An 18,708-nucleotide genomic window follows, 5' to 3' on the forward strand; every position below is an offset into this window, starting at 1 on the left:
GTATAAATCAAAGGAAATAAAATCACTGTCTTAAAGAGATGTCTGCCCTTCCAAGTTCATCGCAGTTTTCTTGCCAATAGAGAACACATGGAAAGCACTTGAGTGTCTGGATGGCTGAATGGGCAACGTGATTCACACACACAGGCATGCACACGTGCATGTGCAACAGAATATAAGCTTTAAGAAGAAAATTCTGCTATTTACTACAACTTAGATGAAACTGGAAGACTTTGGGCTAAATTATATATATATATATAAAACAAATATTGCCAGGTCTACTTACATGTGAATTCTAAAAATCAAACTCCAAACAACAGAAATAGAGATAGATATAGAGGAGGAGAGTAAAAGGTGGTTACTAGGGATTGGGCTCTAGTGATGAGGAGATGTTGGTCCAAGGATACAATCTTGCACTTTTAAGTTTGGGTGGCTTGGGCTTGGGCTATAGCTCAGTGGCAGAGCTCAGTGGCCTGTGTGAGGCACTGGGTTCCATTCTTAGCACCACATAAAAATAAACAAATAAAATAAAGGCATTCTGTCCATCTATGACTACAATTAAAAAAAAAGTTTGGGTGGCTTAATGAACAGCGTATCTACTGTTAATAATTATGAATTTTGTGCATAGAATTTTCTAAGACAGTAGATCCTAAATATTCTCACCACACAGTCAAAATAGTATGTATGTGAAGTGATAGGTTAATGTTAATTGTCATGATTCTGGAAATCCTCACTACCACATGACCTGGGACCAGCACAGATCTATGTACCAATACAGTCCCTGCACAAAAAGGTCTTTTACTCCCCTCTCCAGCCAGGCCTTGCCAAGTTCACTGACTCCTTAGATTTCCTGTGGTGTGAAAGTAGAAAAACCCCATCCCCTTTTGCACAGTCTCCTGTGTATTCCCAAATGGCCCTCAGTTGTCCCACCACATCTAAAAGAATGAGGCTAAGGAGAGGGGAGGTTTCTGGCTGGCACAGATTTGGGAAGCAATCCAGTTTGAAGGGAATTTCTTAAGATTCTATTCCTATTTGGCATGTTTTTCCTTTTCTTTTCATTTCATTCTTCCTTCCTTCCTTCCTTCCTTCCTTCCTTCCTTCCTTCCTTCCTTCCTTCCTTCCTTTCTCTTTCTTTCTTTCTTTCTTTCTTTCTTTCTTTCTTTCTTTCTTTCTTTCTTTCTTTCTTTCTTTCTTTCGTGTGTATTTGTGATAGTGGGGATGAAATCAGGGCCTTAGACATGCTACACAAACCCTCGACAACTGAGGTACACCCCCAGTCCTTTTTAGCATTTCTGAAACACTCATAAATACCCTACATGTGGTTAGGGATTATTTGGGACATAGCTAGTGGAATAGTCCAAACTGAGATGGGCTCTATGTTCAAAATACAAAGCATATTTGAAGACAGTGAAAAAAAAATCAGCAATAACTACTAAATTGACTGAACTCTAAAATGCTTATACTTTGGATATATTGGACTAAATAACAATAGCAATAAAGCTAATTTTACCTTTTTCTATTTACTTTTTAAATGTAATATATGAAAAATTTTACATTTGTGTGGCTTACATTATTTTAATGATTCACATTATTTTAATCAGAGATTATTACAATTTAAGTTTCTGACCATCTCCCCTAAAGAAAGGCTAGAGGTTTCTAGGGTGAGGGACTCCACAGAGTTATCCCCAGAAGTTCGGAAAATGAGACAAGGATCAGGCTGTGACTTCCAGCTTCAATGTTCTTGCACCAGTAATCTCCAGTGGCAGTAGGGTCAGCACCTGGAAGGTAGGAAACGCGTTGGCCTTGCTCAGCATCCACATGCACTCCAGGGCTGCCACAGGAACTGCTGTTAGGAGGCTATATTCTTGCTGGAGGAGGCACTGGGCCCTTTTCTCTCTCACTCACTGTGGGATATGGATGCCTCCCAGCTTCTTGGATTTTTGTTCTCTCATCTGACAGGGGAGGGGGTTTATACCAATGTCTGCCAAGTCACATGAGCACAATTTCTACAATGAATTGAAGTCAAGCAACTAAGAGATCACAACTAAGAGTCCACTGCTTTATATGATACTGTCAAGTTCATTTCTTTCATGGTAAAACTAACCTTTAATGTTAGTCTCACCTTTAATAGTTAGTCATTTGACATGTTTATATTTGCTATTTTGGCATTAAAGATAAAAAATTGTTTTAAAAAATTTGAAGCTTAAATTTTTTTAAAAAAATTAAACTTTCATTTGTTTTTTAAAAAATATTTACTAAATTAACCTTTTTATTTATATATATGTCAATGAAATGCTTTACAACACTTATTACACATATAGAGCATAATTTTTCATATCTCTGGTTATATATAAAGTTTATTCATACCAATTCATGTCTTCATTTGTTCTTTTTAGTTGTACATAACAGTAAAGTCAATGTTAATATGTTTATACTAATATGAAGCTTATCTTATTCTAATTAGAATCCCAGTCTTGTGGATGCACATGATGTGGAGATTCACTGTGGTGTATTCATATATGAACACAGGAAAGTTATGACAGATTCATTCCATTGTTTCCTATTCCAATCCTTCATCCCTTCCCTTTATTCCCTTTTGTCTAATCCACTGAAGTTCTGTTCTCCCCCACCCACACACACCCTGTTGTGTGTTATCATCCACATAACAGAGAGAACATTTGACTTTTGGTTGTTTGGGATTGGCTTATTTCACTTAACATAATAGTCTCCAGATTCATCCATTTACCAGCAAATGACATAAAGTCATTTTATTTATGGCTGAATAATAAATATTCCATTGTGTGTATATACTGCATTTTCTTTATCCATTTATCTGTTGGAGGGTACCTAGATTGGCTCCATAGTTTACCTCTTGTGAATTGAGCTACTATAAACATTGGTGTTGCTGTATCACCATAGTATGCTGATTTAAAATCCTTTGCATATATACCAAAGAGTGGGATAATGGGATCAATGGTGGTTCCATTCCTAGTTTTTTGAGGAATTTCCATGCTGCTTTCCAGAGTGGTTGCACGAATTTGCAGTCCCACCAGCAATTTATGAGTATACCCTTTCCCCCACATCCTTGCCAACATTGATTGTTACTTATATTCTTGATAATTGCCATTCTGACTGGAGTGAAATGGAATCTCTGTCCTGTTTAGTTGTTTTGCCATTTATTGATTGGGTTATTTGGTTTTTTGACTTTTTCTTGGAAATTAATGCCTTATTTGAGGTGCAGGTGGCAAAGATTTTCTCCTATTCTGTAGGCTCTCCTTTCATGTTCTTTATGGTTTCCTTTGTTGTGCAGAAGCTTTTTAGTTTGATGCCATTCCATTTATTGATTCTTGATTTTACATCTTGAGCTTTAGAGGATTTTGTTTGTTTGTTTGTTTGTTTTTTAAAGTTGGTTCCTAAACTAACATGTTGGAGTATTAGGTCTACATTTTTTTCTAGTATGTGCAGTATTTCTGGTATAATAACTAGGCCTTTGATCTACCTTGAGTTGAATTTTGTGCAAGGTGAGAGAGATAGGGGATAAATTTCATTCTGCTACATATAGATTCCTGTAAAACTGTCAATTTTTTTAAAAGAAAAATAAATGAAAAAAGAAAGCCTCTAATACTAAACAGGAAACCATCTGCTGCTCAATATGTAGAAAGAAATAAAAGAAAGAAAGTTGTTTGAAGCCTATGCTGAATTTAAATGTCTTTTCATTTGAGGGTTCAATGTTTTACATATGACTTTATTATCATAAAATCAATTAATAAAAAGATTGGTGAATGAAAGTGCAAATGATGACTCAGATTCCCGACTTTTCTTTTGGGGGCTGGAGATTTATAATTGGCACATGCTGGCTTCTCAAAGAGCTCCACATTAGTGCCCCCTAGTGAAGCTCTAAGTCAAGGTAAGATTTCCCAGCATGAATGGAAGGAATGAATGGAGGAATGAACGGAGGAATGAAGGCATGAAGGGAGAGGGACTGAACCTTACTTTTTTTCTTTTCTCATGTTGTTCCTTCATTTCTTGTTCCCCACTGTGCTGATAAAACTGGGTGGACACAGCAAGGAGAGGCCTTGTGCATTTCCTGTACTCCTTTCAAGCCTGGCTGTGGACAGGAGTGCATTCTGTGGATGAGGGCCTTGCAACCACGAGGAGCAAACTCCTCAGTTAACTCTGTGAAACAACATCCTTCACTTGTCCCAAGAGAAGACTCTGCCAAAGGTGAAACTTTACCCTTACCAACTCCTGCTTTACCCTCAGTGGGCTCAGTGACCTGAAGCTTTGGTCTTTACTCCTATGGGCGTCAAGTTTGCATCTTCAAAGGGAGGTAGCAATAGTGCCAAAGATGGGCTGTCCCTGACTTCTGCCACCTCTTTTTAATTCAACCTATGGAGTGATATATTAGTACTTTCCTGCTCAAAAGTTCCTCTTATTTATTTACAAACCTGGATTATATCTCTCTTGAGTGAACTTACCTTCTTGACAATAGTTATTAGACAAATGTTTTATTTCTAAGAAATACCTTGCAACTTTTTGTCTCACTGTCCCTTGCTTTGGGGTGTCTTTCTGCAAGGCTGTCTTCAGCAGAAGAAAAGCATGGCAGGTGTGTTTCTCCTTGTGGCCTGGTCATGTTTAACAAAAGCAGCATGACAGAATGTGTCAGTAACCACCATCAGGCTTTGAGGTTTGCTGTGTTTCAAGCACTGCTCTAAATATTCTATCTGGTCTCACATGTATAATATTTGCAAATATTCAGTAAGTTTAGCCCTGATTTTATTCTAATTGGACAGCTGAGAAAACAGAAGCAGACAAATGTATTTAAAGGAGACAGACTTTGTAGACAGACACAACTATTTGAAATCTGTCAGCAAGAATGTGCTAAACCTTGAACCATTTCCATACCTCTTTCCAGAAGGGTCTCCTGGATATTATAGTAAATTTATGGAGATCAATAATGATAATAGTTACAAAGCACTTGGCACACTGAAAACATTCAGTAAGTGTTCATTACTTGGTAACTCTCTTGAAAAATTGTGTTTCAGCTAGTGATGTTTTTCTGAAATCAAAATGAAAAGAAATATTTCAATGTCCATTATTCCTCCGATTGCTTCATTATTTCTCTATTCCAAAAAAAACTAGGAATGAAAGAAATATAAAACAGGGTCTCCCTCTCCTCCTAATGATTCCCAGATGAGTCTAATGAGAGAACAATCAGTCAACAGCCAATGTTTGGGCAGGAGTGGCTAGGAGAGAGGGAGACACTAGGTGGCGCCATCAGAAAGCAATTGGAGGCACATCCACCCCTGACTTCCTGGGTGAGAAGCTTCCTAGAGGATTCAGTGCTGAGCTGAACATAAACATGAACGGGAGTTTGGCATGAAGGGTGGGATCAGTAGTTCAGAGAGGAAAACTGCCAGTCAATCCATAGATTTGGATTATGTGATTCTGGAGAGAGAGTGGCTGAAGATGGAAGGGAAGGGAACAGGTGGTCACCTCATAGAGGCCTCAGGTCCTAACAGCCCTGAACTTGATCCTCAGAAGCACAGTAGAGCAGGGTAAAGAATCCTAAGCAGGGAAGTGACTAGGTGAGCTCAGTCCCCAGGTGGTGGGGAAATCCAGAGAAAGGGACCAAGTTGGTTGCAGGGCAAAGAGTGGTTGGAGGCAGGGTGAGCCAGGAAATGTTTAGGTGGCAGAATCCACAGCAATTGAAGTGTGAAAAATTAGAGATAATTGAAACTGACGCTCAGAGCTTGGGCAGTGGTGTTCCCTGAGATAGCAAGCTGTTTCACCTTAGAAGATGAGTTCATTCTCTGTCACTTTCACTTTGAGGTCCAATGCAGAGAAACTTGTAGCTGTCTGAGCTGGAGATGTGCACACAATCAATGATCGGGAGATAGGCATGGTGTGGAGATGGATGAGGAATGTCCCCATGATTCCTTCTCTCTTCCTGTCTAGGATAATTAAAGCCACCAATGGGGGAGCGACCACTCAGGCAGAGTAGGTAAAGTGAGAACAGAAATCTACACAACAAATTTTAAGGGGATGACTGGGAGAAAGTTATTTTATAAAAACATTCCTACATTGCCTAAATGTCTTAAAGAAAAGCAGAGAAATCCAACTCAGTAATCCATAAAGAGGAAATACTGCTTTCTAGGGGGGAGGGGAGGGTTTTTGCAGAGATGCATAGCTCACGTAGCTGAGAGAGGACATGAATCTTGCACTTAAACTGAAGCCAGCCACCAAGAATGGCCAGGTGAGCCCATGTTGTAGAGTGAGGGGGTAGTTGAACAGGAGTCAGTGACTGATGAACCAAAGTCTCTAGCTCGGTAAAGACAAGCTCTCTATGGGCCAAATGATGCATAGCACAGCCTGACCACCCACCACCATGGCTCACAGTTATTATGGAGTTTGCTCGTAAAAGGTAACAGGTAAAACAAGAAAAGAACAAGACCATGGATGTAAGTCATACTTTCTCAATTATACGGTTCTCTATGGTTAGCTGCTACCTCATTGCATCTGTATCCCAAAGGACTATGGACCATGCCTAGCACACCATGGGACCTTCCTGGATACTGATGGTGTATACAGGTCATCTCATAATTCTGAGGTGCTGCCTATACTCCATGGTCAGATGTAAGTTGGAGGACAGGGTATGGCAATTCACACAGATTGTATATGCTCACAGGTGTTAGGACCCCCTTCATGATTAGGCAGGAGAGCTGTGTGGGGGGGTTGTTTCACACACACTCACAGGGAGTTTGACTTGTTGGCTCAACCAATCTGAACCTCTTCTTAGAATTGACTCAAGATTCGCTGGAGGGGACCTCAGCCCACCAGCCAAGCCAACACTGCAACCAGAAATGGCTCTGGCAGTCTTTCAGTTCTGTAAGAAGTTGTCCTCATCCACTTACTTTAGGCTGATATTGTCTCATTTTGTAATTATTTTAAAGCTCCAGTTGCTTTTTTTCTGTCCACTAGCACTTTCACCTTTTTGTGTGTGTGCACATCACCTAAAGCAATATCAATGTTCCATTACTGATCTCTGCCTAAAATAGCATGCCTGTAATAAAGGTGTCTGGGGTAACCATTGCTGTAATGTCCCTACACTGATATCAGGACAGACCTAATTACACCATACAGCTCCTGATATACATGACAACACTATCAATGTAGACTCAGGCATTGCATTGGGCATACATGAAGTAGACAAGAAATCTAAGACTTCTATGTCTATCCTTACCATTCATACGTGGCCATATAACCAATGTGATCCTGCAACCTGGACACGTGGAAAAATGAGAATTCATACCCCATTTGAATCAAATGTATGATATGTCAAGATCATTGTATTGTCATGAGCAACTAATAAAAAGAAAGAAAGAAAGAAAGAAAGAAAGAAAGAAAGAAAGAAAGAAAGAAAGAAAGAAAGAAAGAAAAACAAGACTCAACTATCTACTATTGTGCCTGCTGGGAGGTACATGGTACCAGAAAACCAGATAGGGCATCATAGACAATCTTTTTTTTCCTCATTTATTATTATTATTTGGGAAACCATAGTTAGTACCACTGCAATTTTCTACTAGCTTCCAGGTAGTAGCTCATGTGGTGATTTTATGCAGAGTTGTCACCATTTATATTTTCTCAAAGAGGAGATTTTGTGTAAGATTGTACAAATGCTCAACCTAATCTTTTCACATATTTTTCTCTTTCTCCACAGATTTTCTAGGTCATACATGTTGATTCATCTGGGAAAACTCTCCACTTGTGATATTTTTTCTGTTAAAATATATAAACATTTTTGTGACTTTATTTGTACTAGTTGATTTACATTAGATTAAGTTTATCTGATCCAACTATCTTGAGCAATTAAAAAAAGTGTATTAGATTTAATAAGATTCATTTTCCTAAAGGCTAAAATGTGACAGACACTGAATGATCTAAACACAGTCAGGGCAGACTGTGAAGACAGACATTTCTAATGCATGCCTTGGGGTGGTGATATTTAATTTCACACAAAACTTGTAATCACTTCTAATGGAGTCCAAGTCCAAGTCGACTTTGGAATGGGGCTTGTGCAATGGTTCATTTTCTGTACTAATATTAAGCTTGTCTGATAATACATTTTTGCTAGGCTGCACTGAACCAGACATTGAGCACAGCAGAAATTACATGTCTGGTTTGCTCTCAAGCTTGGATGTTGCTCCTATTCAATCACTTTTTGTTTCTGGGTTGTCATTTGTCATTAGTATGACAGCGCCCAACTTAAAGGCAGCTCATGGTTACAAAACTCCATGAATTCTGGTTACATATAGCTCAGCTCATGATTTACCATTTGTGGTTATTTCTTCAATTTTTTCCATAACATCCTTTCTTGAAATATGATCTTGTATTCATAAAACATGCAAATTCTGGTGAAAGAATTAAGGTATGAATGATTCTTAGTCTTATCTTCTCACATAGCTCTTAAACATTCTGTTCTTCAATACCCTAGTACTGATTTGGTTATCCATATGGTGGACAAAGTGGTAAAATCCTAGTCCTCTCACAGAGACACCCAGGGCTGACATAGACACTGTCACCTTTGGGCTGTGTGGCAAGGCATAGGGTATGGAGCTGCGTAGCCCCATCTGCTCACAGGTGAAACAAAGTTCTGTAGTTATCTCATGGGTTGTTTGAGTCCTCCTGGGAAGAAATAGGTGTGTCCCTGTGCCTGGCATACTGTGAGAGCTCAGTAAGGGTTAGTTAAATTTAAAAAGCTCAAGAAAATAAACAATATAACAACTAGCGCGCACACACACACACACACACACACACACACACACTTCTAGCTATCTTCTATCATCTTCTGTCTTTACAGTAACATATACAAGCACACATACACATAAAGAGACTTGTATATCCAGAACTTGGCACCACTTCTGTCCCAGTAGGGCTGACCAATACAGTTTACAGAGTGAATATGTCCATATGCAGAACGTCTCATTAGATGTCACTGTGAATTAATTTAATGCTTTCACTCATGGTTCCACAGGCCCTTAGATTTATGCCCAATGAGGGAGGTCAGTTTGCATGGAGCAAACAACCATTATAGGGGAAACACGCCCATGTTTGGAGTCATTTACTCTTCCTGCCCTTTCCTTTGGGCAACATGATTATCACCTAGGCTTTGTGGCCACATCAAAGGTATATCAGCCAGAGAAACAACTTTTGTCTCAAGGAAACATTTACTAATTAAATTGCTATTTGAATTTCAGATTTCAGCAATCACTGAAAGCATTCTACTATAATGCACAGGACGGAATACAGTAGGGACTACATTAATGCTTATTGAATGGAGATAGAAGATTTGACTATTTTTTAAATGTCCATATTACCTCATATGTGCAAACTCTGTGAAGATGGAGGCTGTGATATTCTGATGATTTTGGTTCCACTTATTTTCTTTCACAATTGTGGTAGGTGAGACAAATGACTCTGAATAATAGAACCACCATTACATTATTTAATTAAGGTCAAACAAAACCTAAGAAAACCTTCCGAATTAATGCATTTTTATACCATTTCATTTATTACTAAACACCCCCCACAAACTAGCCATGTGGGAAAAGTGATATTTATTACCTAGGAAATTTATCACTTTATGGAAATAATCATTCTAGAAATTGCCAGACCCCCTTGGAAACTCTTGTCCACTGCTTATCGTTAATGCTCTTTTTAATTTTTATTTTTTAATTTTTATTTTTTCAGTCCCTAGAATGGAGAAGCAGCCTGAGATACAGGAATGGGCATCGACTTGGATCTGATCTGATTATCTTCAGAAACTGACTATGTTTTCCAAGTCATTTTTGTAATTTTCAAATTATCTAATAGAAAACATTTATTTTAAAAAAGTATTATTTTAAAAATTACTTTTCAAAAGAATTCATATGCTTCATAATAAAACTCTCTCTGTATATTATTGAGCACTAGAGATAACTTCTGAAAGTTGTTGACAATGAACTCTGCAGCGGGCTCTGCTTACCCATATTTTGTTTCTTTTGCTTTAATGAAGTATGCTTTTTGTAATAAATAAATTGTGCCTTTTCTCCTGATACAGTCTGATACAGTCTGCCAAGTTAGAAAAAATGCTGATGCATTCGGTGCTCAGAGTAGCTTAGTGGGCTTGTACATCTTCCTTGGGACCTGGGATTTCAAGCATGGGGCCTCAGTGTCCTGGGAGGAAAAGAATTGCTTTTCCAGTGGGTAATGGGTGTGGAAGAGAATGGCCATTCTCAACTCCATCTCTTGGATCCTGGATCTGAAGCCTCTGGCCATGGGATGGATGCCACTATATCTTGGCCACTGGGGAGGATGCAGTCAAGGCCACTTGTCAGAGAGGGAACCCTGGCCTCACACCTTTCCTTCTTCCCAGCCTCTTGCTGGTACTTCCCTTGGCTAGTCCCAAATATCACCTGGACAACAAGCAACCATTAATGCAGCCCATGGGTCAGACCCTTAAGGAGTGGGGAGGGCAGAGAGAGATGGAGAGTAGATCTGGAGGAGCAGAGAAGACACAAAGCAGATGCCAAAGAAGTAGGTGAGGCTTATCCCCCAGTGAGCACAGCACCTGGAGAGCAAGAAGACAAATTTACCTGGTTGCATTCATTTCACTTTCCACACATCCACCAAGATCTGATCTCTAACAGGTTGCATGGCTGTTCCTTCAGTGACACGTAGGAACCTGACAAGTCTTGAAAGAGTATCATTAAATTCTGTTAATTTATCTTGATTATTTAATAGGGAGGAACATATAGAGTATTTGTAATGTTTTTTCCCCTATGTTGAGGAATAGACTCAGAACTTGTGGAATTACTAAATAAATCACTAAATATATGAGTAAAATAAAATCAATAATAAAATATCTATATGTAGATAAATGATGATCATGCTTTGTGAACCCATATTATGACAAAACCAGTTCTGTGTTCTTGATTTTTTTTTTCTTTCTGTTTTTCAGCACTGGAGAGCTAACTCAGGGCCTCATGCCATGGTAAGCAAGCACTCTAGCACTGAGCTACATCCTCAGTCCTTGATGATCTTTAAAATAATAATTAAGTACAGAACAATATAATAATCCCAGCTCTTATGTGGCTATTGAGAATAGAGAAAAGCCTGCCATATTTATGCCATCTAAAATCAATCCCCCATACATTTGTTATGGTTGATTGTTTCTTCTGTACTATTTTTAAAATATCTTTGTTTATTTATTTATTTATTTTTATGTGGTATTGAAGATCCAACTTAGTGCCTCACATGTGTGAGGCAAGGGCTCTGCCACTGAGCCACAACCCCAGCCCCTCTTCTGTAGTCTTAATCTACTTTCTTAATCATCTTTTCTGCTTTTGAATCACCTTTTCACTGTTTTAATCACTTGCTGATCACTAGGATTCTACTGTAGTTCCATTGAATTTCTTTTTTTAACTTCTAAAGTTATGAAGTAATTACCAAAAATCTATACTTATATTTTGCAAATGAAACAATCAAAATGTGCATTCTGTGTGCCTTAGTTCAGTAGATTACTTTGACCATCTTTATTTTCTTCGCTTAGCTGCTCCCATGCCAAAAAAAGAAAAAGAAATCAAACAAAATGTCATCAACAACAAAGAAAATTGAGAAAAGTTAATTAATTTGTTTGTATAGAATTTATTATACTAAGTAGTCTCTCAAGGTCCCAAGTTCTTTAGGAAAATAATGTAATAATGTTCTCAATAATATAGTAATGCTAGCTATCAATTAGTGATATCTTACATGCTAAGTTCTGTTGTAAGCATTTCATATAGTTTATGTCCTTTAATCCTAACTTAAAACATGGAAGATAGCTATTAGTATTATCTTAGTTTTGTAGATGTTCTATAGGTAGAGATTTAAGACTTTGATAAATTGATAGCTTGATAGCTGTTTTTTGTTTAATTTTCTTTTTTTGTTTCTTTCTTTCTCTCTCTTTTTTTTTTTTTTTTTCTGATACTGAGGATTGAACCCTGGGGTACTTTATTACTGAGGTATATCCTCAGTCCTCTTGATTTTTTTTTTCTTTCTAGATAGGATCTTACTAAGTTGCTGAAGGTCTTGCTAAGCTGCCCAGGCTGGCCTCAACCTTGTGATCCTCATGCCTCAGCCTACATATTGCTGGAATCACAGCAGCATGCCATCACCACACCCCACTGAGAAATGGCATCTGAACCATCTGATCTTAGAGAGATGAGCAAAACAAAAAACTGCAAAGTTTTTCTAAGGAGACGTTTCAGGGGCAACTGAATTTTGCTGTTTCCTTGATGTTCATTTCTTTACCTGCAGCCTTAGGTTCAACAGTTCTTCAGAGTCACATGAAGTCATTCAAATTGATGCTTCAATTGAGTGTTAACTTAGAAACAGTATCCAGAAAATGTTGTTATACAATCTGTTTTTTCTACTTCTGGGTTATGAGCAGGTTTTGTATTGTTTTGTTTTAAAATGAAAAAAAGATGTAATAAAAAATACACTATTGAACAAAAAGAAAAGCATCAAGATGGAACACAAAAATATGTCCCTTGACCATCAACTCTGACGCCCAACCTGCTGTGGAGCACAGACATTTATTCAAGGTGGATGGAAAAGGAAGTTTAGGACTTACCCAAATGGAAGCCTTGCCTGAGATGACCACGTTCTGTTCTGCTTCCCTTGTAACTGCCCAAGGAGGACCTGACATGGGCTGAGGACCAAATGGGTGTCAGGTCCTCAATTGTATATGTTTTTGTCTTAGTTAGAGACCATCATCCCCTCTATTAGATGAGGAACTTGGGATTCAGTGTGACAACAACTTCCAAGGTCAAGAAGACATTGTTAATAGCAGAGAATAGATTTAAAGGCAACTTTGTCATTAAAACTTACCCTTTTTCCCACCACACCACCACACACTGACCCAGAAATAACTAGAATAAAAGATAAAGAGAAGTTGTAGGGTCAGACTTCTCTGTATATTCATGCAGATGCAGAATGCATGCCTACAAATATATACCAATAGGGAATTTGATCCTTTAATGAAAAGTGTTGAAACAGAATTCCAAATTTTTGAATGAAGCATAACTACAGCAATCAAACATCCTCGGTAATTAGATAAATAATGGAAGGAGCAGCGCTATGCTATTCACTATGTACCTGAAAGGAAATAAAGAATTAAACAAATGATTCTTTGATTATGTAGTCTTTGTTATGTATCTAAGTTCCCTGAGAAGACAGAAATGAGTGGATCGTTGGTAGGCTCCATGGAGCCATGAAATTCAAGAAAACGTTTGCCAAATAAAAAGCAGATTCCTAATCCAAAATTAGGCCTCACAACAGTAGCTCTGTGCTAAACCTCCTTCAACAAGGAGGCAGAGGAAGGAGCACAAAGGTGCAGTGTGCAGAATCCACTGAGCACCAATGTTATACCATGAGCTGTGTCCAGCTCCCTCCTTAAATTATTGCTGGGAGGTAGGTGTGTTTATTTCATTTTTATAGCTGAGGGCATCAACAGTCAGAAAGCACCAAGTCAAACTCATAGCAGGCAGAAGAGGAATGAAAAGGACTGGCTGATTCCCTGCTCCTTTTGTGGCACACCAAGTAGACTTGGTGTTAAGAAATGGAATAGAGTTCCAGTTCATTCCCTTTGGGACTTCCTTTGGAGTCAAAATATCATTGATTAGGTAGAATAAGCCAACGTATATAAAAGTGTTTTGGAAATTGGTGCATGTTTACATGTACCAAGGTAAGGAATTACGGTTTCGTTTTATTATTTTTCATTCATTCCACTAAGATCTCTAATAAGAATTATCTCCTAATGACAGCCAATATTTATAGAGTTCTCCCTAGAGAGAAATAATTCTAATTGATTCACTAAAAGGATATAACAATCAGTCAAAACAAGTCCTGATGTAGCAAAAAGAATTTAGCAACATGTATATGAAAGTGATAGGTAACTGATGAAGTAAGGCAGTACAACTGAGGGACAGTTGTTATTGTGTCCACTCCTATTTCTCAAGAAAAGAGGTGGTAGCTGGGTGCAGTGGCAAATGCCGGTGGTCTCAGAGACTCAGGGAAGCTGTGAAAGGAAGATCTCAAGTTCAAGGATGACTGGGTAACTTAGTGAGACCCTCTCTCAAATTAAAACATTAAAAAATTGGGGATGGCTGGGGATGTAACTCAGTGGTAGAATGCCAATTAAATGATATTGCTCTTGGGTGAATATGAAATTTATATGATGTTTAGCTGCTGTTTCATTTTGTTCCCACCTTGACTAATACAAAAATCTCAAGGTATTAAGTCTTATTAGCTTCCTAAAAAGATAGCTAAACTTGTAGTCTGAACTCCAAGCATTCCTAGATCCAGGGGACATTGTAAGGTCTGACAACTTTTACAACCACAGTGGGGTGGGAGCAGCACTGACATCTAGTGAATAGAGGCCAGAGATGCTGCCAAACATCCCATAGGAGAGCATCCCTCCTCTACCACTGTAACAAAGCTTTATCTAGCCCCAAATATCAACAATGCAGAGGCTCAGGAAGCCTTGACTAGATATACTATCCACAGATTTTCCAAGAGGTCAACAAAATTGTTAACTCCAATCAGGTCAGTTATGAGCTATGTCCAGCTTGCATATAATGGGAACCCATAGAATCCCTGAAGCAATTATTTTGCAGACTTTCTCTATAAAGCACTGTTGGGAGTGCCATGACAATGTGCCCTTCTCCCAGGTAGGAGGCAGGGAGTCAGCTCTCCCACATCCACACCACAGTGTCTCTCCACGTCCTGGTGCCAATATGGGTCCAGAGCAGAGCTCTGTTGTGGGGTGATGGAAGGGCTTAACCTGTATCTTGAAGGTTTGGTGGGCATAGAGACCAGAGTTGACCTGGCCTGAAGAAGTCCACAGGTGGCATGCAGTCATAAGAGATTTGGTAACTTGGGCCAAATTCTCCATAAAATCAACTAAATAATCCTGATAAAGTAACAAGAACAACAAAAAGGAATCTCAAGTTTCTAAGAACCAATAGATAACTAAGTATATAACTTTTTACTTTGGCAAATGAATTGATTAGTTTGCTGTCATATGATATGGATAATGCTCCATGTGTTGCTGACCAATTAGCAACCTCAGAAATGAGAGATGTGGGTATATAGTCCTGAGATGCCAATTTTCTCTGCTGACATTGTAGGAATTGTACCACCCAATCGTGGCCTGGCACCTCCTGATCTAGTTCCCTATCTCTGTAGCCTTTTTCCCCACAGATCATGAAAGACAAGATATTATGGGTGCAAATATTCATCTGCTCTTCACTTAAGGAGAGTGAATTTGTTCCTCTATTTCTCAAATTGGTTGAGGGATATTCTTTTAAATGCTATTTTATTTCTGGAATATTATAATTTTATTGAAAAGGCAAGTTGTATTCTTTTGTTTCCAGTAAATATTGGATAAATACACTGGGAGCAAGTGGAAACATTTATTTCTGTATTAGAAATGAAACACATGTCTTCACTGCAGGATATTTAGGTACAACTTTTCTTTTTATTTGTTCTAATTAGTTATACATGACAGTAGAAAGCATTTTTATGCATCAAACATAAATGGAGTATAACTTCTCATTCTTCTGGTTGTACATGATGTAGAGTTTCACTGGTTGTGTAATCACATATGCACACACATACAGTAATAATGTCTGATTCATTCTACTAAACTTTCTACCTCCATACCTCTTCCCCTGCCTTCACTCCCTTATGTCTAATACAAAGTCAGGTATTACTTTTTAAACATACTCAGGTACTGAAAAACACCAAAACAGGATCATGAGGATCTATATGTATTTGGGGAGTAACAAAAAATAAAACGACCGGAATTCAGCATCAGTTACAGGCAAAGAATTCCACCTATGAGGTATATAATTCTGCCTACTTCCCTCTGGTACTTAATATGAAATACATACAAAAAGAAAATATCATTATCTACTACAATGTCCCTAAGAACCTATCATGCCATTAAAGAAAAAAATAGTGAGCACACATGCCCCACCCCTGGACATGTCTGTGACCACATCCTCCCCAACATGGAACTGCCTCCTCCAGTCTTGAGCCCTGCTAGGCGTCAGCCCCAGCTTGCAGCACTTCCTGTCTTCCACACATTGAAGCCTCCCTATCAGAGGAAACAGGAAAGGGAGTCTGATGGATATCAACTGCACCCCCAGATGCCAGTAACAGTGCCCCCAATGTTTGGTTTGGCATCATTTCCTGTTGAATCAGGTTCATATGTAGACACTGAGTATGCTGGTACTGCCTGAGCATCTCAGAGAGCAGGCAAACTCCACTATTCCATTTTCCTGAGATTTCCAGTAATGATGAAAATATTTAAGAAAAAGTGCTGGGAAGGAACAGGAAAAACTCATATCCATTCAGCCCCATGATGCACTAGATGTTCTATGTGTTCAGAACCTCAGGGGACCATCATAAAAACTCTAAAATAAGTCTATGGATGGAAGAAAGAACTGATGCATAAAGAGGGTCAGTGACCTGTTCAAACACAGGTTATAACATTTCAGTAGAACACTTGAGCCACACTGAATACCCTTCAGTTTATTAAATTTATAAGAATATATGTGGCATTTGAAGGCAAATGTGGTCTGGCTCAAGCCCAGCAGAGTCTGGCCAAAATCGAATGGACTGTTGCTTGAGAAGTCATGGCCAAAGGTCACGTAGGGTACACAACTGGAAGAGTTTCCTTTCTGGAAAATTCTGCCTCAGGGCCGTTCTCCTTACTGGACAGAAAATGGTTCTTGTGAATCTCCTTTATCAGAAGTCATGAATAGGATATAAGGAGAGGGATTAAAATCCAACAGCCTGAACTTAAACTAGTGTTTTGGATGTGAAATGAGGATCATGTTTTGGAAATACAGAGTTTTCCTCATCTTACTCTCCCGTAAGTCATGTTTCCTGTATGTAGCCGCTTCATTATTAAGGCTAAACCATGACATTTAAGAACCCTGGAAGAGACCACAATGTCTCTGGGCGCGCTGAGAGGCGGCTGTCTCCAAGGCTGCCTCGAACTCTTCTTCTACTCCCCTCCATGTGCCCTCACCGCCGCTCCCCTTCCTCAGGCTGCCGCTCCTGCAGGGTCTATGGAAGTAATGGAAGCACCTCTCAACCTGGCTCATCAGCAGAGCAGAGGAGCAGACCATTTATTAGCTGCAGGGAAATACGAAGAGGCTATTTCTTGTCACAAGAAGGCTGCGGCATATCTTTCTGATGCTATGAAGCTGATCAAGTTATTTATCACTGGAATTACAAAGGGAGAGCCACATGAAACAGCTCCTCCTCATCCAGGAGAGGTGGAAAAGGGCAAAGCGTGAAGAATGATCAAAAGCTCAGAACACAGACAAGGATGTAGCTACCCATCTTCAGTCATCTCACAAACCCTCTGCTGAGGATGCAGAGGGCCAGAGTCCCCTTCTTTCTCAGAAGTTCAGCCCTTCTACAGAGAAACACCTCCCTGAAATTCAGGGAGTCTTTGACAGGGATGCAGACACACTACTATTTTTATTTCAGCATAAGAGTGAGCCAACAGAGCCATATATTGGAAGCAAATCCCCGAAGGATGATAAAACAAGTATGGAGGAGCAGGCAACCAAAATTGCAGATTTGAAGAGGCATGTGGAATTCCTTGTGGCTGAGAATGAAAGATTAAGGAAAGAAAATAAACAACTAAATGCTGAAAAAGCCAGACTTCTGAAAGATCCAGTAGATAAGGAGCTGGATGTGGATGCTGATTTTGTAGAAAAGTCAGAGTTATGGAGCTTGCCACCACATTCAGACACTGCTATAGCTTCTTCAACCTGGCAGAAATTTGCAGCAGATACTGGGAAAGCCAAGGATATTCCAATACCCAATCTTCCTCCCTTGGATTTTCCATCTCCAGAGCTTCCACTTATGGAGCTATCTGAGGATTTTCTGAAAGGTCTTATGAATAATTAAAATAGAAGGCTTTTGGAGAGATCAGAAGAAATTCAGCAACACAGTTAAAAAGAAGAAAAAATTAAAAAGAGAAAACCACATACAAGGGTAATTCCAGATGCGCTTTACCATCTGACTGGCAGGAGCAGCATTGCCAGGATGTGGGAAACAGTCACTGTGAAATATATTGCATATCTAATCTACCCACTCGAGCTAAGGGTTCCCACCTGGCAGACAGTAAACTCTTGGAGATTCACTTTCTCCTGATACAAACCAAATGGCTACCTGGAATGATTTTCTCAAGCACCAATTATTTTTCTTCAGGGTTAAAATGTATAAAAGTGTGTTATATATAATTAATCTATAATGCCATAAATGATAATGTAAAACCTAAATAATACGGTGGCCTGAGGGGCTGCCTTGTACTTGAAACATGCTTTCTATCATGCATTGACTGTATGCATTTTGTTATGCACATTTTGTTTGTTTAAGTAAGGTGTGTAGGATATACACCTTTCTAGATGAAACTATATGTGCCATATTTTACACTAATAACATAATGATAACCTCAAGACTATCAAGAGAAGTATTTAAATTTCCATTTTATGAAGAAAGGAACCAAATTATTAGTTATGCTATTTTTTAAAATTACCAGTTTACATAATTAATCAGGGTGCATTTTAAGTTCTAACTTTGTTATATAATGCATCACTTAAAATA

The 18,708-nt window shown here is 38.8% G+C and overlaps 1 pseudogene across 1 annotated transcript; it reads left to right on the forward strand.

Moving 5' to 3' along the window:
• The first annotated feature begins 17,156 nt into the window (after positions 1 to 17,156).
• On the forward strand, positions 17,157 to 18,009 carry LOC308645016 (nuclear receptor-binding factor 2-like; annotated as a pseudogene). Its single transcript has one exon. The product of its transcript is annotated as a nuclear receptor-binding factor 2-like (transcript).
• Positions 18,010 to 18,708: the final 699 nt, after the last annotated feature.

This window comes from Spermophilus citellus (assembly GCF_964194105.1).
Source record: "Spermophilus citellus genome assembly, chromosome: 3".
Classification (NCBI taxonomy): domain Eukaryota; kingdom Metazoa; phylum Chordata; class Mammalia; order Rodentia; family Sciuridae; genus Spermophilus; species Spermophilus citellus.